Consider the following 25,968-nt stretch of genomic DNA (forward strand, 5'->3'; position numbering starts at 1 on the left):
GAGAAAGAGAAGCAGAGGAGAGTCCCCTTAGGGTCATCTTGAGTCCATGGATTCACCTCCAGTACTCCTGCAACCTCCACAGCAACACAGAGTCCAATCAAAACCAGTGGCAACCTGAGCTCCAGATCCAAACTTTTGACATGATCAGGAACCCCACCGCAGCGCCTTCGGCATCTCTTTGCATCCTGGTTCCAATACATGGTATCCATTCAGCCAGTTTCAAGCCAGTGTTCACCAGTCCACAGCCTGGCGCGAGTCCCCCGATAGCAAGTCTTCAGCAGCCCACAGCTTTCATGGGTTCCTCACCTTGAGTTGCCAGCAGCCCACTAAATGCATGGGTATTTCAGCCTCAGAGCCCCTAACTGGTCTCCTGCCATGGTCACTGTCTCCTCCGCATCTTCTCAGCAGGGGGTGGTCTCCCCATTTTCTGGAGCCCTGTGCCAGTCCTCCTTTCCCCTGGAGTCTGTAACCCCTTATGGCTGCTGCCAATTAGAGGTGCCGCCATCTTGGGCGCAGACCCCACGGTCGCGGGATTTTAAATAAAACAACCATCGGCTCTTTTAACAGGCTGGTCAAAACCTGTGCAGAGATGACAGCAGTTGACTGGGTGGTTGGACCCCTTGGAAGCACTGTATCTCCCCTCTTTACTCTTCATGGATCCACACCAGTGGCAGTGGTGTCATTAGAGCAGCTCTGGCAACGCTGCCATTTATCAAGGGTGAATGTAAAGAATAACTGAGTGGATGAACAGCTGCCAAAGTACTTTTATGGACAAAATGTCAGAAGGTAACATTGTGGCAAGAGTGCTTTATTACAGCAGTGAAATTGGGCATGGATGTGGGTGGAAGTAATTTAGACAACTAATTAAGAGGATGGAAGTAGAGAGGTCTCAAGAGATGGCAAGTTTAAGGGATCAGGTTCAATATGGGTACGAACCATGTCATGGAGTGAGATGCATATTCTATGACAAAGTTCAACACATGTCTGTTTTCCTTTTTTTTAATTTATATATACAGCACAGTAACAGGCCATTTTGGCCCACGAATCTGTGTCATCCAATTTACACACCATTAACCTATACCCCTGTTACATTTTGAAAGGTGGGAGGAAACTGGAGCCCCTGGAGAAAATTTTCGCAGACACAGCAGCAAGAACATACAAGCTCTTTACGGACAGCGCGGGACTTGAACCCCAGTCCAGTCCTGATTGCTGGCACTGTAAAGGTGTTGAGCTAACCGCTACGCCAATCGTGCCACCCTAGAACAAATTTTAGAACAAACTCTTCAAAGTCTTCAGCAAGTGACTCCTCTGAAATCATCATCTTTAAATTATCATTTTTTTAAATCTATTCCATGAATCCAACAGCATAATGATTGAGCAGGCTTACATATTTTTGCCACTTTAACAGGAAATTCCCAAAATCTGCTCCGTACCTGTCCCCACCCCCAAGTACAGCTCAAAAAGGAACTGCAACCAGCTGCATGTGGAATTTTTGACAGAAATTAAATAAACTTTGCAAATTCATTGATGGATTAGCTGAGGAAAATGGATTGTACACTTCTAATTATCTCCTTGTGTACATCACCCCAAAATGTCATGGTGGGCAAATGCTCAATGCCACCAGTACCTAAGGAGTGACACAGATAAAAGATTTAACAGAAACTAGATGAAATATGCATGGCATAAAAAAAGATTAAAAATTCAGAATTCCTTTCACTGTTGTTTATCAATGGAAATCAGCAACATTTAAATGTCCAGGTACAACATAAGAACATAAAATGAAGTTTAAAAAAAATTAAACTTGTTACACCCAAACTGATTGTGAACCATAGAACTGTAGAACAATTTAAGCACAGAAATGGGCCACCTCAGCCACTCTAGTCTGTGCCATACCATTTTTTTCCCTAGTTCCACTGACCTGCACCCAGCCCATAGCCCTCCATACTTCTGCCAACCATGTACCTGACCAAACTCTTCTTAAATATTAAAATTGAGCCCGCATTTACCACTTAAGCTTGTTCCATACTCCCGCCACTCTCTGTGTAAAGTTCCCCTTCATGTTTGCCCTAAAATTTTCCCCTTTCACCTTTAACCCATGTCCTCTTGTTTGTATCTCACCTGCCTCAGTGGAAAAAGCCTATCTACATTTACTCTGTCTATCCCCCTCATAATTTTAAATACCTCTAACAAATCTCCCCTCATTCTTCAACATTCCACGGAATATAGTTCTAACCTGTTTAATCTTTCCCTGTACTCAGTTCCTGAAGTCCAGGCAACATCCTAAAATATCTTCTCTGCACTCTTTCCATTTTATTGATATCTTTTCTATAGTTTGGTGATCAAAACTGCACAAAATATTCTCAATTTAGCCTCACCAATGTCTTATTCAAATTTAACATAACATCCCATCTCCTGTACTCAAAACTTTGATTTATGAAGGCCAGTATGCAAAAAAACTCTCTTTACAATCCTCTCCTCCTGAGGCACCACTTTCAGGGAATTATGTACCTGTATTCTGAGGTTCCTCTGTTCTACCACACTCCTCAGTGCCCTACCATTTACCGTATATGTCCTTTCTTGGTTTGTCCTTCCAAAATGCAACACCTCACATTTATCTACATTAAAACTCCATCTGCCATTTTTCATCCCATTTTTCCAATTGGTCCAACTTTGAAAACCTTCTTTGGTGTCTAGAATGCCTCCATCTGCAAACTTGCTGATCCAATTTACCACATTATTATCCAGATCATTGATATAGATGACACTTACCAATAGTCCCAGTACTGATTCCTGAGGCACACCAGTAGTCAAAGGCCTCCAGTCTGAGAAGCAATCTTCCATCACTATTTTCTGGTTTCTCCCATCCAGCCATTGTTGAATCCAGTTCAATACTTCACCATGAATACCTTGGTTTATTGAACATGATGTAATCATATTTGCCTAACTTTACCACATGATCATACTGGTACTGAATGACAATTAATATAAATGGTGGCATGCAGGACAACATACTGTGCTGACAATCGACATTGTTCTCCACCACGAGTGTCTAGTCAAAAAATTATCTCACTGTCAGGGAGATCCGATCCTCAATGAAAAGAATTATCTCAGGTCAGTGACAGCAATGGTCTAGACCTGCCTTTCTCAACCTTTTTTAACTGTGGCCCCTTTAGAACTCTGTGCAAAATTTATGGCCCCCAATGCCTAAGAAGTAGTCAAGTTTAGTTGGTTTCTTCTGTGCTTCTCTCCTACTGACTACATTAAAAAAACCCAAAAAAACTTTATGAATTCAGTCCATGGCCCCCTCCCCGTTAAATGTGCTGTGGCCCCCACTGGACCATATAGCCCCCTGCTGGGAATGGCTGGTCTAGACCCTGTGCCTTGATATTACCTCTGTGTGTTGCAGTGGGAAGGCAAAATTATTATTGCATTTGCATCACAGATCAGAAATTCAACTGGGAGGAAGCAAGGAATCTGAATTGAGACTGGACCCAAGGGTGGTGGTAACAAGTTCCAAGGATCTTGGTCACAGAACCTGAGCTTGAGGCACCAAACAAATTGGCAACAATAAGAAGCCAGAGTAGATGACAGAAGAAAAATTAGACAAGGGGAGAGGTCACTCTGAACCATGTGAGCATCCAAAGTTCCATAGTTTGAAACTTAATTCAACAAGAAGCAACTGAAAATGTATGGTTTTATAAACAGGCCTTAAATTAATGAAGGGAGGTGCCCAGAGGTACACTAATAGCTAACAGCTTATGAGATGGAAATGCGAATGCACTTCCAAATAGCAGCACAAAATCACGCCTGCTTTCTCTCTTTGTGTAACTAAGAACAAAGTAGAAGAGTAAGTAAAGCTTGCTAAAAAAGAGAGGATGAAGAAGCTATAGTTGGGATATCTTTGACAAAAAGATAATGTCTTCAGACTGTTTTGTGATAAATATGTTTATCATAGGGCGAGTATGAAGTCCATCATCATGGAAACAAGCCATCAGCCCAACTTGTCTGTGCCAACCAAGCTTGTCCCTTTTGTTTCCATACTGCCCATATCCCTCTAAACCTTTTCTGTTCATGTACCTGTCTAAATATCTTTTGAACTTTACCGTTATCCCTGTTTCTACCACATCTGGCAGCTTGTTCCATATACCCATCTTCCTCTGTATAAAAAAAGTGCCTCTCAGGTTCCTTTTAAATATTTTTCTCTCAACTTAAATCTATGCCCTCTCATTTTAGATTTACCTACTCTGATAAAGAGCTATACTATTTACCTTATCTATGCCCCTTATGATTTTTTAAACCTCTATAAGGCTCCCCTCCCCCTAAACCTCCTTACGCCACAAGAAGAAAAATCCCAGCTGATCCAGCCTCTCCTAATAATTCAAGCCTCCCAGTCCCACCAAACTTCTCATGAATCTTCCCTGCACACTTTCTCATTTAATTATATCCTTCCTATAGCAGGGTGACCAACACAGAGCACTATACTCCAAGTCTCCCATGCAAATGCACCATGACGTTCCAACTCCTGTACTCATGTAGAAGGTGCTGCTCGATTTTTTTTCCTATTAATATTTGACAAAAAACATAAGCATGTCTGAATTCCTGAAATCAAGGAAACACTAATTTCTGGCATCTATGTCCATCCTGTAATACATGAAACATAAATGTGTTCCTACTTGGCCCTCTCACCAAATCACCAATTTGTAATTACATGAGCAAGAACTCCCTATATTTGTATACTTCTGAATCTTGCAATGTGCTCATGTTTTCCTAACTGTTTGTGCATGTAGAAAAATGATAAATGTGGTAACAAACTCTTTTCCTAGCCCTGGTGGAAGCTTTATTATACAGCAGACAGTGAAGAAGCACAAGATCAATAGGATGGAATGCTGATGAGAAGAATTATTTTACCAGTCACACAAGTTATTAACAATGACCTTGAATAGTCCAGAACTTCATATTATACCACTGCTTAATTTATGTATACTTGTGATTTGTTTAAAATAATACTGAGCTTTGTTAAGTCCAATTTAATTTTATTCTCATTAATTAGACACTAATGCTGATGCAATCAAATGAACCATACAATAGAACCATAGAACACTACAGCACAGAACAGGCCTATTGACCCTTCTAATCCAAGCAGAACAGTTTTTTTTTGCTTTGTCCCATTGACTTGCACCTAGTCCATTGCTCTCCATACCTTTCCCATCCATGTACTTGTCCAAATTATTCTTAAATATTAAAATTGTGCCTGCATTCACCACTTTAGCTAGCAGCTCGTTCCACATTCCCAACACTCTCATGTTCCCCCTAAACTTTTCCACTTTCACTCCTAGCTCATGTCCTTTGGTTTGTATATCACCTACCCTCAGTGGGTATCCACTTCATAATTTTAAATACCTGATCAAATCTCCCCTCATTCTTCTACATCCAGAGAATGAAGTCCTATCCTATATAACCTTTCTCTGTAACTCAATTCCTAAAGTCAGGGCAACTTCCTAGAAAATCTTCTCTGTACACTTTCCATCTTATTGATATCGTTCCTGCAGTGACCAAAACTGCACACAATATTTCAAATTTGGCCTCACCAATGTCTTATACAACATCCCATAACATCCCAACTCCTATACTCAATACTTTGATTTATGAAGGCCAGTATGCCAAAAGGTGTCTTTACAATCCTTTCCTCCTGTGGTACCACTTTCAGGGAATTCTATATCTGTATTCTAAGGTCCCTCTGTTCTACCACACTCCTTAGTGCCCTACCATTTATCATGTATGTCCTTTCTTTGTTTGTCCTTCGAAAATGTAACACCTCACACTTGTCTGCATTAAATTCCATCTGCCATTTTTCAGCCCATTTTTCCAGTTGGTGCAGATTCCTCTGCAAGCTTTGAAAATCTTTTTCGCTGTCCACAAAGCCTCCAATCTTAGTGTCATCTGCAAACTTGCTGATCCAATTTACCACATTATCATCCAGATCATTGAGATGGATGACTAACAACAATAGTCCCAGCATCGATCTCTGAGGAACACCAGTAGTCACAGGCCTCCAGTCTCAGAAGCAATCATCCACCACTACTCTCTGGCTTCTCCTGTCCAACCATTGTCTAGATTACTACTTCATCATGAATACCTAGCATCTGAACCTTCCTGACTAACTCCCTGTGCTGAAATGTTGTTTACTCATTTATCTGGCTCCACCCCCTTGCTGTGACTGTCCCCTTGGCTCCACCCACGATGCAGTATAAAAGCTTCAATGCCGTAACCCCTCCCCCAAAAGCCTGGGTTACAGCATGGGATACACTTCAATGATGGAACAACTCTTGAAGCCCGATAAGATGGAAATTGACCCACAATCACCAGAAGCTTCAGACAGCTTTGAAATTTGGCCATGCTGCTATGAAGTCTTTCTGCAAAATTTCACCAGAATCGTGGCCACAAAGGTAAATAAGCTGCACCTATTCTTCTCCTAGGTCAGACATCAAGTATTCCTGATGATCAGGGATGGATCAACATGTGAGGAGGCATTGGACATACTGAAATATCAGTACAGCAAGAAAGTCAATGAGGTAAACATCAGAAACATGCTGGCTACCCATAGGCAGCGACGAGGAGAGTCAAGCAACGAGTTCCTCCAGGTTCTGCATGGACCCACACAAATGTACTATTTTCAGCTGGTGTCAGTCGTCAAATGCACAGAGGACATGATCCAAGATGCCTATATCACTTGTGCCAAAGACTACTTGAGCAGAGTAAGTTGGACAAAGGGGGCAATCGACCTAATGAAATTGCAGGATAAGGGCCGCCATCTTGGATGCAGCAATCTTCCAGGGACAGCCACGCCGCAACACAAGGGCCGCCATCTTGGACGCTGCCATTATGCTCCAAATGAACCAAACCACAAATCAACATTGGCCTCCGTGGTACTGGATCAAAACAGCCCACATCAGCTCTCCCGGTCAATGATGGGCATCTTGCTCAATGATCAGGTGATGAGATTCCTTTTCGATAGCAGGAGTGCTGAGTGTTTTATCCATCCCAACACAGTGCAGCATTATTCCCATAAAGCAAAGCCTGTAAACTATAAAGTCTCCCTGGCCTAAACATCCCACTCAGTTGAGATATGCAGCTACACTAACAGGACGCTGACCGTGTGGGGCACGACCTACAGAGATTTTAAGCTCTTCATCATGCCACAGCTCTGTGTGCCAGTGCTGCTGGTGTTGGACTTCCAGTGCCATCTTAAAATGTTACAATGCAGCATGACGGCCCTCCACCCCCGCCTCACAGTCTGCAACCCACAATTCGTAAGCTGGCCGCCCTCCCCTCCGACTGCGCTCTCCCCTCCACCAGCCAAGATAACATGCAGCCTCCCCACCCTCTGAATCAATCCCCCATCACTGTTTGCCAACCTTACCCCCAACTGTATGCCAGTCTCCACAAAAAGCAGGCAATACAATGAAGGGGACAGAGCATTCGTTAAAGCTGAGGTGTGGTGACTCTTGAATGAGGGGATTATCGAAGCCTGTACCAGCCCATGGAGAGCTCAAGTAGTGGTGGTTATGAGTGGGGGAAAAACACCGAATGTTGAGTGATTACAGCCAGACCATCAACCGCTATATGCAACTAGATGTGTACCCCCCTCCCTCGCATAGTGGATATGCTCAAGCAAATCACCCAATGTCATGTATTCTCCACGATAAACTTGAAGTCAACCTACAATCCAGCTCCCCATCCATCCGGAGGACTGCCAGTACACTGCTTTTGAAGCAGATGGCCGCTTCTATCATTTCTTGTGATGAGATGCCTTTTCGATAGCATGAGGGTCCCCTTCAGTTTTACCAACGGAGTCTCTGGTCTTCCATGAAAGATGGACTGGATGATGGACCAAAATGACCTGCGTGTCACCTTCCTCTACTTGGATAATGTCACAATCTGCAGCCATGACTTGCAAGATCATGACACCAACCTCCAGAAATTCCTCAGGACCACCAAAATCCTCAACCTAACCTACAACAAGGACAAATATGTTTTCTGCACTTACTGCCTGGCGATTTTTGGCTGTGTTGTGGAGAATGGAGTCATTGGCCCCAGCTTCAACTCAAAGCCCTGAAAGGTTGTCTGGCATTCTTCCCCTTTTATGCCCAGTGAGTCCCCAATTATGCAGATAAAGTCCACATCTTTCCTCCTGACAAGAGAGGCCCGGTCAGCCTTGTGTCGCATAAAGAGGACATCACCAACGCCACAATCCATGGGATGGATGAATCCGCCCTATTCCAAGTGGAGAACGACATGTCCGATTTCGAATTGGCTGCCATCCTTAACCAGGCAGGCCGACCAGGCATGGCTTTCTTTCCCGTATCCTCCAGGGCCCTGAAATCCAACACTCCTCCATTGTCCGGCAGATATTTTACCCTGCTCACGGACTAACAGGCTGTGGCATTCATGTTTAACAACAAGCTGTGGGATAAGATAAAGAACAGCAAGATCCTGAGGTGGAGGATTGAACTCTCCACCTATAACTATGACATCTTGTACTAGCCAGGGAAGCCCAATGAGTCCCCAGATGCCCTGTCCCAAGGAACATGCCAACGCACAGATAGACTGCCTCAAAACCTTCCACAGTGACCTCTGCCACCCTGGAGTCACAAGATCTTTCCATTTCATTAAATTTCAGAATCTACCATACTCCATTAGGGATGTCAGAGACATGACTAAGGACTGCCAGGTCTGCGTGCAGTCCAAACCACAATTCTACCAACCAGACAGGGTGCACCTGGGAAAGGCCCCACAGCCTTTCAAATATCTGAGCATGAACTTCAAGAGCCCCCTCCCCTCCACCAACTGCAACATATATTTCCTCACTATCATCGATGAGTACTCATGTTTCACCTTTGCCATCCCCTGCCAAAACAATGCCACCAGCACAGTCATCAGGGCACTGCGCAACCTTTTCACCCTGTTCGGGTAACCGTCATAAATCCACAGCAACCAGGGATCCTCGTTCATGAGTGGCTCGCTGTGCCAATTCCTGTTAGCCAGAGGTATCGCCAGCAAGACCACCAGCTATAACTTCCAAGGGAACGGGAGAACGCCACCATGTGGAAGGCCATCCTCCTTGCCTTTAAATCCAGAGGACTACAGGTCTCTCACTGACAGAAGATACTCCACGAATTACTCCAATTGATCAGGATGCTTCTATGTACCATCACCAATGCAACCCCTCACGAAAGAATTTTCTCCTTCCCTATGTAGCCCACATCGGGGACCACCCTACCATCCTGATTGACATCCCCAGGACCGGTCCTGCTGTAGATGCATGTGAGGGGCCATAAAACTGACCCACTGGTCGAAAGGGTCCATCTCCTCCACGCAAACCCCCAATATGCATACATGGCCTACCCGGATGGCGCAAGGACACTGTCTCTATCTTGGACTTTGCGCATGCGGGGTCCTCTGAGGAATTTGACCATCAAACAGCACACTCTCCTCTCATGGACACACATTGCCTATCATGGCACCCTAGCCCCGCCCCTGCCCCAGTCACTCCAGTCAAGTCACTATGCACCCAGCAAGATCCAGGACTCAACAGCAGTCCCAGCAACAGTCCAGCAACAGACTGGTCGCACAAAAAACCCAAACAGTCTTAACTTGTAAAAATCTCTGCCCCACTTCACTCCTGCTGGACAAAATAAAAAAAATCAAGGGTTGAATGTGGTGAACTGTTGTTTACTCATTTATGTGGCTCCTCCCTACCCCCCCCCCACTTGCTGTGACTGTACTTGTGGCTCTACTGACGAACCAGTATAAAGGCTTCAATGCCGTAACCCTACCCCCAAAAGTCTGGGTCACAGTATGGGATACATTTCGATTATTGTGAATAAAAGCTGTTGTTCTGTAACTCCAGTCTTTCAAATTACTGATAATGTTTCACTCCCAAGTGGGACCTTGTAAAAGGCCTTATTAAAGTCCATGTAGACAACATTTACAGTCTTTCCTTTGTCAACTTTCCTGGTAACCTCTTTGAAAAATTCTACTATGCACAAAGCCATGTGGACTATCCCAAATCAGTCCCTGACTATCCAAATAATTGTATATCCAATCTCTTAGAACACCTTCCAATAATTTACCTACTACTGATGTCAGGTTCACCAGCCTATAATTACCAGGTTTACTTTTGGAGATTTTTTTTAAACAACAGAACAACGTGAGCTACCCTCCAATCCTCCAGCACCAGCCTGTAGCTAAGGACTTTTTAAATATTTCTGCCAGAGCCCCTGTAATTTCTACACTAGCCTCCCTCAAGGTCCAAGGGAATATCTTGTCAGGCCCACCCTTCCACCCTTATTTGCTTTAAGAGAGCAAGCACTTCCTCCTCTTTAATCTGTATAGGTTCCATGACCTCACTGCTTGTTCACCTGATTTCCTATGACTGTGAGCCCATTTCCTGAGTGAATACTGATGGGAAAAAAAAACATTTAATATCTCCCCCATCTCTTTTTGCTCCATACAAATCAGATCACTCTGATCTTCAATAGGATCAATTTTGTCACACTTATGCTCTTTATATACCTATAGAAACCCTGAGGATTTTCTTTCACATCGTCTGCCAAAGCAGCCTTATGTCTTCTTTTAGCCTTCCTGATTTATTTCTTGAGGTTTTTATTGCATTTTTTATACTCCTCATTCCTAATTTTCTCCATGTTGCCTATACCTGCTATACACTTTCCAAACCAGATCCCCAATATCTCTCGAGAACCAAGGTTCCCTATGCCTGCTAACCTTGCCTTTAATATTGACAGGAACATGCTCTGTATTCTCAAAATTCCACCTTTGTGGATCCTCCACTTACCTCACACATTCTTGACTGAAAACAACTTGTCCCAATCCACACTTTCTAGATCCTTTATCATTTCCTCAAAATTGGCCTTTCTCCAATTTAGAATCTCAGCCTAAGGCCCAGACCTAACCTTCTCCGTAATTAACTTGAAACTAATGGCATTATGATCACAGGGACCAAAATGTTCCCCTACACATATTTCTGTCGCCTGTCCTGTCTTGCCCTAATGAGAGATTCAGTATTGCATTCACTCTAGTTGGAACCTCCATATATTAATTTAGAAAACTTTCTTTAAGACTTTCACAAACTCCAACCCATCCAGCCCTTTTACAGTATGAGACCCAGTCAATATGTCGAAAATTAAAATCTCCTACTATTTCTATTTTATGCTTCCTACAGCTGTCAGCTATCTCTCTACAGATTTGCTTCTCCAATTCTTGTTGACTATTGGGCAGACTATAATACAACCCCATGAGTGTGGTCATGCCTTTCCCATTCCTCAGCTCCACCCATATAGCCTCAGTAGATGAGCCCACTGGTCTGTCCTGCCTGAGCACAACTATGATATTTTCCCTGACAAGCAATGCCACTCCTCCCCCTTTTATTCCCCACCTCCACCATAATTCTATCGCCTCTAAAGCAGCAGAAGCCTGGAACATTGAGCTGCCAGTCCTGCCCCTTCTGCAACCAAGTTTCATTAATGGCCACAAATCCCCAATTCACATGCCAATCCACACTCTACACTTGTCTGCCTTTCCTACAATAATCCTTACATTGAAATAGATGCATTTGAGAACATTTCTGCCATGTTCAACCCATTGATTTCTAAATGGTGCATACAATTTTCATATCAACTTTTCCTGCCTCCACTCGTCTATCTGCTCTGGCACTCTGGTTCCCATCCACCTGCAAATCTAGTTTAAATTTACCGCAGCAGCACTAGCAGACCTTCTGCAAGGATATTAGTCCTCCTCCAGTTCAAATGCAGACCATCTCATCAGAACAGTTCTCACCTTCCCTGGAAGACGGCCCCAAAGATCCAGAAACCAGAAGCCCACCCTCATGCATCATGTCTTTAGCCACATGTTAAGCTGCATTATCCTCCTATTTCTAACCTCACTAGCACGTGGCATGGGTAGCAATCATGAGTTCGCAAACCTGGAGGTCCTGTCCTTCAACCTAGCACCTAACTCCCTGATGGCTCCTTGCAGGACCTCCTCACCCTTCCTACCCACGTGCTTCCATCCCATTGCATATCCTCAGACTGAATGAGTGAGCAAGTTACATTCACTTAAAATTTAAAACCTACAGATGAAATAAAATAGATGATGTTGGAATACTTTTACATCAGGATACTTGTGAATATTTATTATCTATGTTATTTATATTTATTGCCTTTTTAATTCAAACAATGTATAGTAAAACACCTTTGGGGATTTGTAGATAAGTGTATTTTCTGGTTGCTTGAGACTGCGTGCTGCATTGATTGGTGAACTAATGGCGAGGCGCACCAATGTTAAACTCAAATTTTTACCTAATTATTTTTCTCAATTTTTTTTGCTGGTGGCTTGAGGCTGCCAGATGCTTGAATTCTAGATTCGAAGGGTTTTACTGTACTGTAGTTGTCTTTTTATAGTTATTTTGTAATGGTATTTGTTTTTTTTACAAGTACCTGTTCAGCTGCTACAAGAATTTCAGTACACGTGTACATGACAACAGATTCATCATGATTATCATAGTCAGACAGGTAATGGGAACATCTGGTGTCTGAGGTGGTTGCAAGATAGTATGAGAATTTAGTTCTGTTCTATCTGCCAGCTTAGGTGCTGGTCTTCCCTAATATGTGGCTTACTTGTTTTTTTTGTGTGAAGAGAAAACAAGCAATGTAAGTGTAGAATTTTCTGTGGGAGTGGAGAGTAGGTGCCATTCTGATGTTAACTTGAAAGGATCTTTGGAAAACAAAGACATTTTTGAGATTTGGATTGGCTGGAATTTTAGCTAGAAACTCTCGATTTGATATTAGCTCTGCCTAATGTCACATAATGCTCAGCTCATACCCAGATTTGCAGTATGTGCTCTTTCTGAGCAAGGATCCCTGCTAAGAACACCAAGTCTGAACATAATTCTTTCAGATTTGTGTAAATCACATGAGCGAAAGCCCTGAGGCTTGGGCAAGACACTTCACTGGTTCTCTCCTATCATGTTAATTGGAAACCTTTAATACATGTATTAGAGAGGACATATCACTCCAAGAAAAAATCTGAACTGATAAGAATAGTGCTCATTATTTGATTAATAAATAATTATCACTTTGCAGTCAAATACTCAATGAATGTTATTTGATTTTTTGGTTTTGGCCTTTCATGTTTCAATGAGTACCACAGAGTATTTCAGATAAAACTTTGTCCTGTTTTCCTGAGACATTGCGAGGAATATTCCAGGTTTGTTATTCAATTGTGATATACTAAGCGTCAGCATCCTTGGGCTAAGAAAGGAAAACTGGTTCGAGTTTACTAACTCCTGTAAAAGTTTGCACCTACAGATGTATTAGCTGGCATCTTAATCAGACTTGGCTCTGATATGGACAAAGATAAAGCACCCTGTCAACAATAAACTGCCTATGCTCAAGAGTGAATGATGACCATGGAGATAACGTAATAGAGGGCAACCAGTCCCAAGAAAATGTTCCATTCTGTAGTCCATGACTTCAAGGAGAAGGAGAGGAAATGAATTCAATAGAGAATAGACAGCACAAATTTCCAATCATGAAGTCTCTTTCCTTTGTACCAAAGTGCAAAAAATGACTTTTTAATTCCATTCGCCATTGTTATGCAGATAAACGTGACGGCCAATTTGTACGTAAACTGTAACAGAGAAGATCACAAGTATTTGATTATTATCCTTGATATAACCTTTGCCGAGAGAGAGAGAGAGAGAGAGAGAGAGAGAGAGAGAAAGAGAGAGAGAGAGAGAGAGATTGAGAGAGAGGGAAAGAGAAAGTGGTGTAGTTGAGCTTCACTGTGTGTTTACTTGGTGTCTTGAAGGAGGAGGGTGAATGTTCTTTCAAGTCCAGATCCATTGGTTTTCCACTTGAATAGTGTGAAAAAGCATCGTTTGAAGACTGGTGTTTCTTGTTTTGGTGACCGGAAATGTTTATGGCAGGTGATGGTGGTTACTGCCAAAAGCTTTAATTGAAACAGTCCATCTACAGAATTAGTTCCCATCCTAATTTCTGTGGCATCAGATGAAATTGTAAAATAAGGCAAAAGTTATAAAAATTAAAGAAAAAATGGATTATTAAGTATAAAACTAAATAACAATCTGTGTTTGCTCACAATGGCATCAGTTCAATGTAGTCTTGATGTGCATGCAATAAGATGTTATCAGAGACCTGAAGATTTTCTATGTGCTGGAGAGGATTGCCTAAATAGGGCTCAAGGAATTATTGAAGACCCTTTCCATTCCGCACACAGTTATCTTTAACCCATTACCATCAAGAAGGAGGTATAGGAGCTTCAAAATCAGGACTGGCAGGTTGAGAAATAGCATCTTCCTGTGGGGTATGCTGTGAGATTGATGAACATTATACTTAATATTTATATGTATTTATTTTGATTACTTATGTGGTCTTTATGAACTGTATGTTGTGTAATTTTGTTTGTGCACCACGATCTGTGTATGTACAATCAGATCATAATGAACTTGAATTTGATAAATGCTACTTGTTTTAAAACTAAATTAAAAATTGGTGGCTTAAATTCAAAAGTCCTAAATACCTTTAATAAATGAATGTGCCACACAAAGCAAACCAAAAGGCTCCAGAGTGAGTGCTCTCACTACATTTCTCCTCTGGGAGTACGGAAAGTTTGACTACTCTACCCTGAGCTGAGGAACAGTAAATCACCTCTTGTCCAAGTCACAGTAGAGACCCCTGCTGGAAAGGACTTGCACACACCTGTCAACAGAAGGAAGCATTGAGCATGCGCCTATGTCCTCTGTGGCCAGATATCCTGCAGATTCACATCTTCTTGCCTTAGACCAGAGGGCTCTCAAGGCCTGAGGATCTTCTGAAGAGTCAGACATGCAGAAGAAAAGAGCATGAAATTAGGTGCTAAGGAATTGGGTTAAAAATATTCATGCCTCTATATTGATTTACTTCAAATAATTTCTATATGTCCTTTTGGCTTTATATACCAAGAAATCATATATTCCAAAAATCATACAGGTTAAAACTCACATGTGTCATTTAAGGTCTGATTTCATAAAAAGACTGTCTCAACTATCAGTGCTAACACCAAGGGGGAGAAAACAAATAACCAGATGACAGAATGTGACTGGATCACAAAAAGTATGACACATCATCTAGAAGCCATTCCCTAGATGGAGATTGACAGTCCCTTTAATGTGGAATAAAACAGCTGGAATGAAAAGTGTCTTTGAGTACATGTGCCTTGAGCACTGATTGACAGAACCTCTGTGAAGCTTTGTGTGTTTGCATGCATTTTCATCACAGCCAGATGATCGAATGACAGATACTGTGAAAATATTTCAAGCATTTTGAATTGAGGAAAGATCATAAAACTCACTAATTGGTGCTTAGGCAGACATTACAGATAGATGTGTTGTTGAGATGTCTTAACAGCAAGATTAGATAAACGTAGCTCATAGCTTTATATTAATATTGAAAGGCTGGAAACAGGACTGAGTAAACTGCAGGGTGTATCAGTGGAACAAAAGGAATTTCTTTTTCAGATTGTACCTGAATATATCAGCTAATATTTTGCTTAATTAGAATAAATCTGTAGGCAGTGCTTGACATAAAATTATTCTGTAACTGCAGTGGGTGCGTTACAATATATTAACTGCCTGCACACCAATCTACTGAGCTACACTCTCGGCAATGCAGCATTTCAGATGTTAAAGCTCTCATTGTCATTTCCACATAAAACAATCAGTGGAATAAAACATATTGCAAACCCTATTTCAACAGAGGAAAATCCAACATTTCTATTTCTTCAGTTTGCAGACAATTAAAAATACTTTTATTTGGAATTTCCAGTCTCTGAGCAATTAGTATTTTCAACATTTCCAGTTCTAAAGTAAGATATAGGAGGAACAATGTAAGACAATTTCACATATGCAAGAAATGTGTGCCAGCACTCTCTGAAGTGGAAAAACAAAGGTGAACTATTTGAAGGCTGCATATATTTTACACTTAGCTATGACCAAGCTAGGAGAAAAAAAAATGGAAGCAGTAAAGAAACTGTGTGTGGCTTGTATCATTTACTGGTCATAAAAGTACTGGAAATAGACAAAGAACTGATTAGGTAACTTTGTGTGGGATGTTATGTGATGAACCAGCAATCAATGCACAGCTGGTTATCAACCTTAGACTAGGTATAGAAAATAAATATTAATTTAATAACTTGAAAATTGTATTTATTCCTCTGATGCATGATTTGGAGACATTTTTTCATAATTTATTGGAGACACTTTTTCATAATTATTATAAACTGACATTGTATTAAAAGACCATCACACTTATGAAACATATCATGCCAGCACTCATCGCTCACAGAAGTGACATAATAGTCTTTAGCTTTTGAGCAGATGCAGATCAATCAAAGATTCAGAAACGTGCCACACCAAAGAAAGAAAAAAATTCAAAACTAAGTGTTCCTTATTAGTATCATGTTTGTTTAACTGTATCCTTATATTCTTTCTCCAATGAAGGAATAGTGAACATGAAAAATCAAAACGTGTCCAAATCCAGATGGGGTCTTGCCCGAATGGAATTTCTCTGGAACCCAAATTCATCAATTCACTCTTATTGAAATGAATTACAAAATTGAGATTTGCACTCTCCTCAGCTTGCTATTATTGCATTGACAAATATCTTTCTGTGGGAATAGTCTTGGGTTATTCCTTGATTTACCAAGAATTCCATCTTTACTGCCATATAGAACTTATTTCCAAGTCGTAGTAAAAGGTTTCATTCTTGGAAATGCTGCAGGTGTGTGAATCTGAAGCAAAAGATAAACTGTTCACCATACTTGAAGTATTACATGCAGTTCTGGTCGCCTAATTAGAAGAAGGATGTCAATGCTTTAGAGAGGGTGCAGAGGAGATTTACCAGAATGTTGCTTAGAATGGAGAACATGTCTTATGATGTTTTTTCTTTGGCTTGGCTTCGCGGACGAAGATTTATGGAGGGGGTAAAAAAGTCCACGTCAGCTGCAGGCTCGTTTGTGGCTGACAAGTCCGATGCGGGACAGGCAGACACGGTTGCAGCGGTTGCAGGGGAAAATTGGTTGGTTGGGGTTGGGTGTTGGGTTTTTCCTCCTTTGCCTTTTGTCAGTGAGGTGGGCTCTGCGGTCTTCTTCAAAGGAGGTTGCTGCTCGCCAAACTGTGAGGCGCCAAGATGCACGGTTTGAGGCGATATCAGCCCACTGGCGGTGGTCAATGTGGCAGGCACCAAGAGATTTCTTTAGGCAGTCCTTGTACCTTTTCTTTGGTGCACCTCTGTCACGGTGGCCAGTGGAGAGCTCGCATATAACACGATCTTGGGAAGGCGATGGTCCTCCATTCTGGAGACGTGACCCATCCAGCGCAGCTGGATCTTCAGTAGCGTGGACTCGATGCTGTCGACCTCTGCCATCTCGAGTACTTCGACGTTAGGGATGAATGCGCTCCAATGGATGTTGAGGATGGAGCGGAGACAACGCTGGTGGAAGCGTTCTAGGAGCCGTAGGTGGTGCCGGTAGAGGACCCATGATTCGGAGCCGAACAGGAGTGTGGGTATGACAACGGCTCTGTATACGCTTATCTTTGTGATGTAAGGTTGACAGAGCTAGCGGGTTTCTCTTTGGAGCAATAAAAGATGAGAGGAGGCCTAATAAGATTATGAGAGGCATAGAAAAGGTGGACAGCCAGTAGGTTTTTTCCCAAGATGATAGTAGCAAGTACCATAGGGCATCTGTTTAAATGAACGAAAATTTAGGAGATGTCAGAGATATGTTTTTTACAAGACTGGCGCGTGCCTGGAATGCTTTGCCGGGGGTGGTGGAAGCTGGGATAAAAGGAACATTTAAAAGACTCTTCGATAGGCAAATGGGTGTTAGAAAAATTGAGGCTTATAGGAGTGAGGTAGGGGAGGGTAGATTGTTGTGGAATAGGTTCATAAAGGTCAGCACAATACCATGGGCTAAAAGGCCTGTTCTGTGCTGAAGTATTCTATGTTCTATGTTGGATGTCGTAAATGATCCCATTCCAATTCATAGGTGAATTATTGCTTTACTTGGAAGGATCTTCAGGAGTTGAGTTACAGGAGAAGGTTAAACAGGCTAAGATTTTATTCCTTGGAGAGAAGAAGAATGAGGGGAGATTGATAGAGGTTTACAATTTTTTGAAAGGTATGGACAGAACAGAAGCAAATAGGCTTTTTCCACTTAGATTAGGGAAGATAAATATGAGAGGTCATCGTTTTCAGCTGAAAGGGGAAGGTTTAGGGGAACAAGAGGGGAAGTTCTTCACAGAGAGTGGTGGGAGTGTGCAATGAACTGCTATCTGATGTGGTGATTGTGAGCTTTATCGTGTGCTTTAAAAATAAATTGGTTAGGTACATGGATGGGAGAGGCTTGGAGGTTATGGAATGAGAGCAGGTCAGTGGGACTAGGGAGATGATGGATGGCAGAGACTAGAGGGGATGAATGGTCTGTTTTCTGTGCTGTAACGTACTATAGTTCAATGGTTCTTGAACAATGGTGAGGGAGGAGTGTAAGTGCAAGTATACTCTATGCCAGCTATGCCTATCTTTCTGTTGGATATGAGGAACAATCCAAGCTGCAAGCCTACACAGGCAATGCTCTTTAACTCATCCTCCGTTACGTTGATTGGTGCTCTCTCCTCCACATATGATGACTGCGTCAACTTTATAAACTTTGCTGCCAACTTCCATCCTGACATCAAATTCACTTGGTTCATCTCTGGTAAGTCTCTTCCCTTTCTTGATCTTTCTGACTCAATTTTGGAAGACAAACTATCTACAGACATCTTTTTATGAACCCACCAACTCCCAGTTTCTGTGATTACACCTCTTCCCACTCTGTCTCCTCCCAATTTCCCAAATCCTCCATCTTTGCCACATTTGCTCCTAGGATGAAGCTCCAAGGATTACTTATTTCAGAAACATGCCCTTCCCCTCTACTGCCATTAACTCAGCCCTTATCCACATCTCTATTTCCTGCACATCTGCCCTGGCCCCTTCTCCCCCCCACCACTCCCACCCCATGAGACACATTGAACACAGGGTTCCTCTTGTCCTCACCTTCCACCTCACTTGCCTCTGCATCCAACATGTAGAGGAACAACTGCCACTACAACAGGATTCCATCAAAAGACACATCTTCCTTTCCCCTCCCTGCTTTCCAGATGAATTGTTCCCTCTACAATCCCTCATCCACTCATCCTTTTCCACCAATTGCCCTCTCAGTACTTACCCTGTGACCACAGGAAATGTTAAACTTGCACCCACACCTCCCTCCTCACCACCATTCAGGGCTCCAAACAGCCCTTCTAATGAAGCAACACATCCCCTGTAAATTTTTAGGGGTTATGGTGTCCTCTACATCAGAGGGACTAGTTGCCAACTCAGTCTGCTGCAAAAGCAAGGATTTCCCAATGGCCAACCATTTCATTTCCACACACCATTCCCACACTGAGATGCCTGTCCACGGCCTCATACACTGCCAAGTTGAGGCTAACTGTAAATTGAAGGAACAACACTTTTTGTCTCGGCAGTGTCCAGCCAAATGGCATCAATATTGACCTCCAATTTCTGTTATCCTCTTTCTCCAGATCCCCACCCTTCTCTTCCTTCTTCTTTCAGAGAACAACCCTTCTTAGCCCCCTACCCTCTCATCATCAGGCCTCAAATCTTTTTCTTTTATCTTCCCACCTCTACCTTAGTCTGTGCTTCTCCCCCTTCCACTCTCCTGGACCCCCACTCTTTTTCTTCAGGTGTCTGCCTGAAGAAGAGCTCAACACAAAACAATAACTCCCTTTTACTTCGTTGGGATGCTGCATGACTTGCTAAGTTTCTCCAGCAATGTTGTGTTCTGCACTAGAACCCAGCAGCTACAGATGCTCTTGTTCAGTCCCTTCCTCCTTGTTTATTTTCAGTGTTTATTAAATTGCAATCTCTTAGTTTTAAAGTAAAAGTTGAATGGAATATACCTTTACTGGTTACTTCTTAGATTAGGCAGAACAAAGTCAGCCCTGAAGTAAAGTTTGGGTCTCAACAACCTGGTTCAGTTCCAAATTCAATTTGTTCTTATTCCCACATTTCCTTTTGCTGTCATCTTTGTGAAATTGCCAGTTTAATGCCAGGTTTTATTTTAAAGCTCTCCCCTCTCACTTGACTTTGCCTGCATTTGAACCCAAGTCCACAGGAAAAAAAAAATGCACCACGCCCTGCTTCTTTTCAGTTTGCCTGTGCTTCTTTTTGTAGAAGTCGTGCGCAGACATTTTTCTCAAGGGAACAGTACTTGCAGAAAGCTAGTTCCTGATTCTCCTCCCCTCATTCTCAATGGCTGCACTTTGAATTCAGTGTTCGTTATATCCTGCCTGGAATTTACCACTAAGCCCTCAATTTTAACAAACCAAATAACAAGCTTAGCCATGTGGAAACAAGCAAAGCCAACCTGTCTCCCTTGGTGAAAATGGGACAAATTTCAGGTCTGAGCACATTTTCCTGTTGATGTATACATTAGAAATGTCAAATGGAAAAAAAAGATCAGATGAAAGCAGCAGGTGCTTCAAACCCTGTCAAGCTATTTATAGTCTAAAACTAACCATCCAACACAAAACACAGTAATGTCAGTGGACTGTATTTAAATGGTATGGTTAAGTAAAATATATCTGTAGCTCAGGTGATAAACACAAATGTTAAGGATGCCATGTCTAATGGTTTATTTCACAATTTACAACCACTGAGAGGCGAAAAACAATAATCTCTATACAAACAATTGCATGGGGAAATAAAGTACAAAGCAAGATAACTGAAAGGGTTTTGACAATGAATTATGCAATATTATGCATTTCCAAGCTGTGTAAAGCTTCAAACATTCATTTCTGAATTTTGTAAATCAAATCATTAAATATAAAAGGTATCTGTTTTCTTTGGCACTATACTGGGCCAATTAAAGATTATGAAATAACTGACAAAACTAAGGTTATCTGTGCTTTCCTCACTTTCCTTTTTAGAGACATACAATCTACTCAAGGATAGTCAGCGTGGCTTTGTGAAGGGAAGGTCATGCCTCACAAGTCTAATTGAGTTTTTTGAGGAGGTAACAAAAGAAATTGATGAAGGTAAGGCAGTAGATGTGGTTGACATGGATTTTAGCAAGGCATTTGACAAAAGTCTCCCATGAGGGACTCATCCAGAAAATCATGAGGCATAAGATCAGTGGAACCTTGGTTGTGTGGATAAAAAAAATTGGCTTGCAGGAAGAAAACAGTGAGTAATAGTGGAAGGAAAGTATTCTGCCTCGAGGTCAGTAACTAGTGGGGTGCCACAGGGATCTGTTCTGGGACCCCACTCTTTGTGATTTTTATAAATGACCTGGATGAAGAGGCAGAAGGATGGGACAGTAAATTAGCAGATTATACAAAGGTTGGAGGAGTTGTGGATGAAGCTCAAGGTTGTCAAAGATTTCAACAGGATACACACAGGATACAGAGTTGGGCAGAAAAGTGCCAGATGGAGTTCAAACCAGGTAAGTATGAAGTGATGCATTTTGGAAGGATAATCCAGAAGGCTGACTACAGGGTTAATGGTCGGTTACTTAGGAGTGTGGATGAACAGAGGGACATTGGAGTTTAAATCCATACCTCAAGGTCACCACACAATTGTTGGGATAATTAAAAAGGCCTATGGGATGCTGGGATTCATTAATAAGAGGATTGAGTTCAAGAGGTCATGTGAAACTCTACAAATCTCTGATTAGACCACACTTAGAGTATTGTGTTCAGTCCTGGTCACCTCATTAGAGGAAGGATGTGGAAGCCATGGAGAGGGTACAGAGGAGATTTACCAGGATGTTGCCTGGATGGGAAACAAGTTTTATGAGGGCAAGGTTAGCAAAGCTGGGACTTTCCTCTTTGGAGCAAAGAAGGATGTGAAGAAACTCAAAAGAGGTCCACAAGATTATGAGAGGCAAAGATAGGTTGGACAGCAAGTACCTGTTTCCCAGGGCAGGGATGGCAAATACCAGAGGACACGTGCACAAAGTTAGGGGAGAGAAGTTTAGGGGAGACATCTGTGTAAGTATTTTACACAGAGAGTTGTGGGTGCCTGGAATGTTTTGCCTGGGATAGTGGTGGAGGATGAAACATTAGTGGCATTTAAGAGACTCTTAGACAGGCACATGGATGAATGAAAAATAGAAGGTTACGGGGTAGGGTGATTTTAGTACTTTTTTTAGTGATATATGGGTTGGCACAACATCAAGGGCTGAAGGGCCTGTACTGTGCTGTAGTTTTCTATGTTCTATGAAGGTACAGATTTAAAAGGGTGGCTTTGTTTCTCTTGGAAACCAATAAAAATTCTGCTCAAGGGAGAGGAAGAAACACAAATTCAACCAATACGTGAACATCAGTTTTATCCACAGATACGGACTGACCTGAAAAGGTCTTCCAACATTTGCAGTTCTTCTTTCAGATTTCTAACACTTCATGTTTTTTTTTATTTTTGATTTAAAATATCATCTATTTGGTTATTACTATTATGTTAAAAACTTTTAATGAATCCCTTTAGACTCCTTATTTTAGGTCTCAATGATCACTCTCCCTGGCACAGGCCTGACTCAACATGACACGCAGTATGTATTCTTTTTCCCATTGGGAAAAAAAATGGGATTCTCTCATCAACTCCACTTGCAGCAGAATTCTAATCGGAAGGCATAGGAGAGAACATCAATATTCAATGGAGGAGAGAGAGTAAAACCAGCTGTGCTTTAATCTCCACACTTCTACCTCCATAGGAATTTCCCTTTCCTTGAAATGAATTGGTTACCCACTTCACATCCCTGCCAAAGCCATTGCCTCAAGCAGAAATTAAAGTCCTTCAACAGCAGAGTGCTGCCCAATGAAGCATCACATCAATATACTGCCGCAATTTCTCTTTGATTTGCTTATGCTTTAACTGTTTGTATTGATAGAAGAGGGTATAACGGCAATGGAATACCAGATTGGTATATAACTGAGACAATTAAGTGCAATGAAAAGAATGTAGTCTTGGATTTACATTTTGCCAATTTATCCTCGGTCCCAACATTTTATTTAACTGTCAATCAATTGTTTCATAAAATACCTTTGAGTTGTTGACAAAAATAAGACTATCAATTCAGAAACATGAAGATCCCACAAACAGTGATAACCAGTTGATTTGATTGGTGGGGGGGGGGGAGATGGGGGGAGTGAGAAGAAGAATTTTCTTATTAACATTCAAATAATCCCAATGAGTAGACAGGGGGGACATTGATTTAAAATTTCACTCAAAAGGTGACACATTTAAAAACATAGGGATATAGATCTAGCGGTAGATTATCTGTTCAATTACTTGAATGGGCTTTAAACCTCTGCCCCGTTGGGCCAGAGTTAATACAGCAATCACTGAGTACGGTACTTACTCCTGTCTGTGCTGTAGCTGAGTGAAGTAATTAATCAACAGCAAGTTTAACTCCCAGTGTTACATGCCACTCAGAATGTTTTCACTTTTACTGATTTTGTTTTATTTTGAAAACAATAAATGGATCACAATTCTATAATCTGCCCTTTGTGGAAAGGCCTGCTTTATTCTCTTTTCATCTTCTTTGATGACAAAGGATAATTTGGGATTGTAAAGAAACTGGCAGCACAACGACTTATTCTGACAAGCTAGGAATGCAGGTTGTTGAGTGGACTGCAAGGATGAAAAGAGGACGTGGTTCAAAAAAAAAACCACTGGCTTCAGTAAAACAAATAATTGCCAGCAATGGGACCTGAAGCTGCACTAAACAGCTCCTCAGTGTGTAATCTCTTAGTACTCATACAATATATCTTTCAGACATGACTATATGATATAGCTAGAAGTCTCGCTGCGCTGGCCGGTCTCTAGAATTATTTGATCTGACCAATTTCATAATCCAAGGTTTGCATGAACACAGGGGATCACTGGCAAATGGATTGTCCCAGCTGGCAAAGAACAATGCAAAATGATAAACAGCCACCACCAAAGTGATTCCTTATCAGGGAAGCAAAATGGAAGCTTTTATGTGGCTATTGGGTGGAGCTGATAATGGACATTCCAGGACTCATCTTTTCTAAATAGCTCTATCAGGACTGGAAGGCAACAGCAAGCAGGAGAAAGATACAGCAGGGGATCCATGGCAGAAATCATTCAAGTGTTAGGGCAACACAAACATACCAGCTCTCTGTTTGACCATTGGAAGAATTGACAGCTTCAGGTAATAGCAATGGTACAATTAGGAATAAAGCTAAACATTGTATTGTTCCAGGAGAACGTTTCTTGTAAAATGATCGTGCTGCCTTGTCAAGAGGTTTTACCATTCACTTTCAATATTTTATATTCCGTGGAGCTACCCTGATAGAATGACTGCATTTTCATAATCTCTTTTATTGTAAGTGGGCAAAAACAAAGAAATGCAGGTTACCAAAATGAAACACAAATCACCTCAGTGATTTGTTCGATGAGAGTTTTTAATTCATTTCTGTTTCCATGTCGGTGAGAATTCCAATTAACAGAGGCAGTAGTGGAAGCCTGGTGAGTATGTACTGAATGTGAATAACAAAGGCACAAAGGAAATACAATTTAATGTCAAAATACCTTCAGATGAAGAAGTAGATCCAAAAACCAGCTTTAGGTCACCTGGCTTTTCAGATTATTATAAAACAAGACAAATATCCTGTTAAAATATTTGTCTCAACTCCCTTCCGTTTAAATCAGAGACAACCTTCATTTAATAAAATAATATTTAAAATGTGCAAAGCAGTAGCCAATTTGAATAATTTAGCAAAATATACAACTTATGATCTCTTATGTATGACATTTCAACATGTAAATCATTTAGATGTAAATGTATTTGAAATAGTCAGTTTTGTTTTTATTTGCTTCCCTTTGTCTTGTTTCTTTTCTTTCTAATCACAGCCAATAACACTGAAAGGTTAGAAACATGATTGGATCATTAACCTTGTGTACATACAAGAATAAAAGAAATATGTGATGTAAATGAGAAATTGTGGACAAATTTTAAAATATATAGATTTATTTAAAGAACAAAAATTCCAGCACAGAAACAGACTTCTAAACTCCTTCTCTACTGCACCGATGTATTATTACTCATAGTCTATATGTTGCATATTTGTCTTCGTGCAGTCCAGTGTTACTTACAGTTACTTAACTACCTTGTCTTCACCAAGAGACCAGGTTGCCACGCACTTTCACTTGGAGCATTTATCACCAAGGTCAAAAGGTGAATATTGTAATCTATTACACCGCAAGAAACCTAATGAAAAGCCCCATCATTATCCAATTTAAAGAAAGGCATGTAAAAAAGACCGCACTATAATTCAAATTGTTTTGTTTCCCTGAAGCTACATTTGCTACATGATTGACATCTCTTGATGATAATACTTATTGATATGGTGATGTTAATTGTGTAGATATTTGAGCAACCCCATATTCTTGAGGTAAATGCATATTCTTAACCTAGGTCTGAACCTGATTTTGCAGTGTGAGTCAGGGATGAGGTGGATACAGATAATTGAACACGAGAGGATTTTTAGTTTTATACAGTGGAATGGAAATTGGAATATATTCTGAATCTATTAGGATGCCAGTCTTCCAGTCTCTTAAACCTTCTTGTAGATGATAACGTTTACTTCACTAGTAAAAGAAAATCTTCCTTTTCTGAATCAACAATACATCTTCTTTCTGTATTTCAACTGCATTTGCAAAGATTTAATTCCTTGGATCCCTATTTTATAAAAAAATAAGTTATAATGCAAATGATTGGCTTTTAATCAATAAGCATCTACTTAAGTCACCCATTGAATTCCAAATC

General features: G+C 41.3%; 1 long non-coding RNA gene across 1 annotated transcript in view; it reads right to left on the reverse strand.

Moving 5' to 3' along the window:
* The window catches only part of LOC138753418 (uncharacterized), a 41,564-nt gene that overhangs the window by 11,293 nt on the left and 4,303 nt on the right, over positions 1-25,968 (reverse strand). Inside the window, exon 3 of the long non-coding RNA XR_011351155.1 lies at positions 14,799-14,910. This is a non-coding gene — a long non-coding RNA (uncharacterized lncRNA). The remainder of the gene's footprint in view (positions 1-14,798; positions 14,911-25,968) is intronic.

This window comes from Narcine bancroftii, chromosome 1, assembly GCF_036971445.1.
Source record: "Narcine bancroftii isolate sNarBan1 chromosome 1, sNarBan1.hap1, whole genome shotgun sequence".
Taxonomy (NCBI): domain Eukaryota; kingdom Metazoa; phylum Chordata; class Chondrichthyes; order Torpediniformes; family Narcinidae; genus Narcine; species Narcine bancroftii.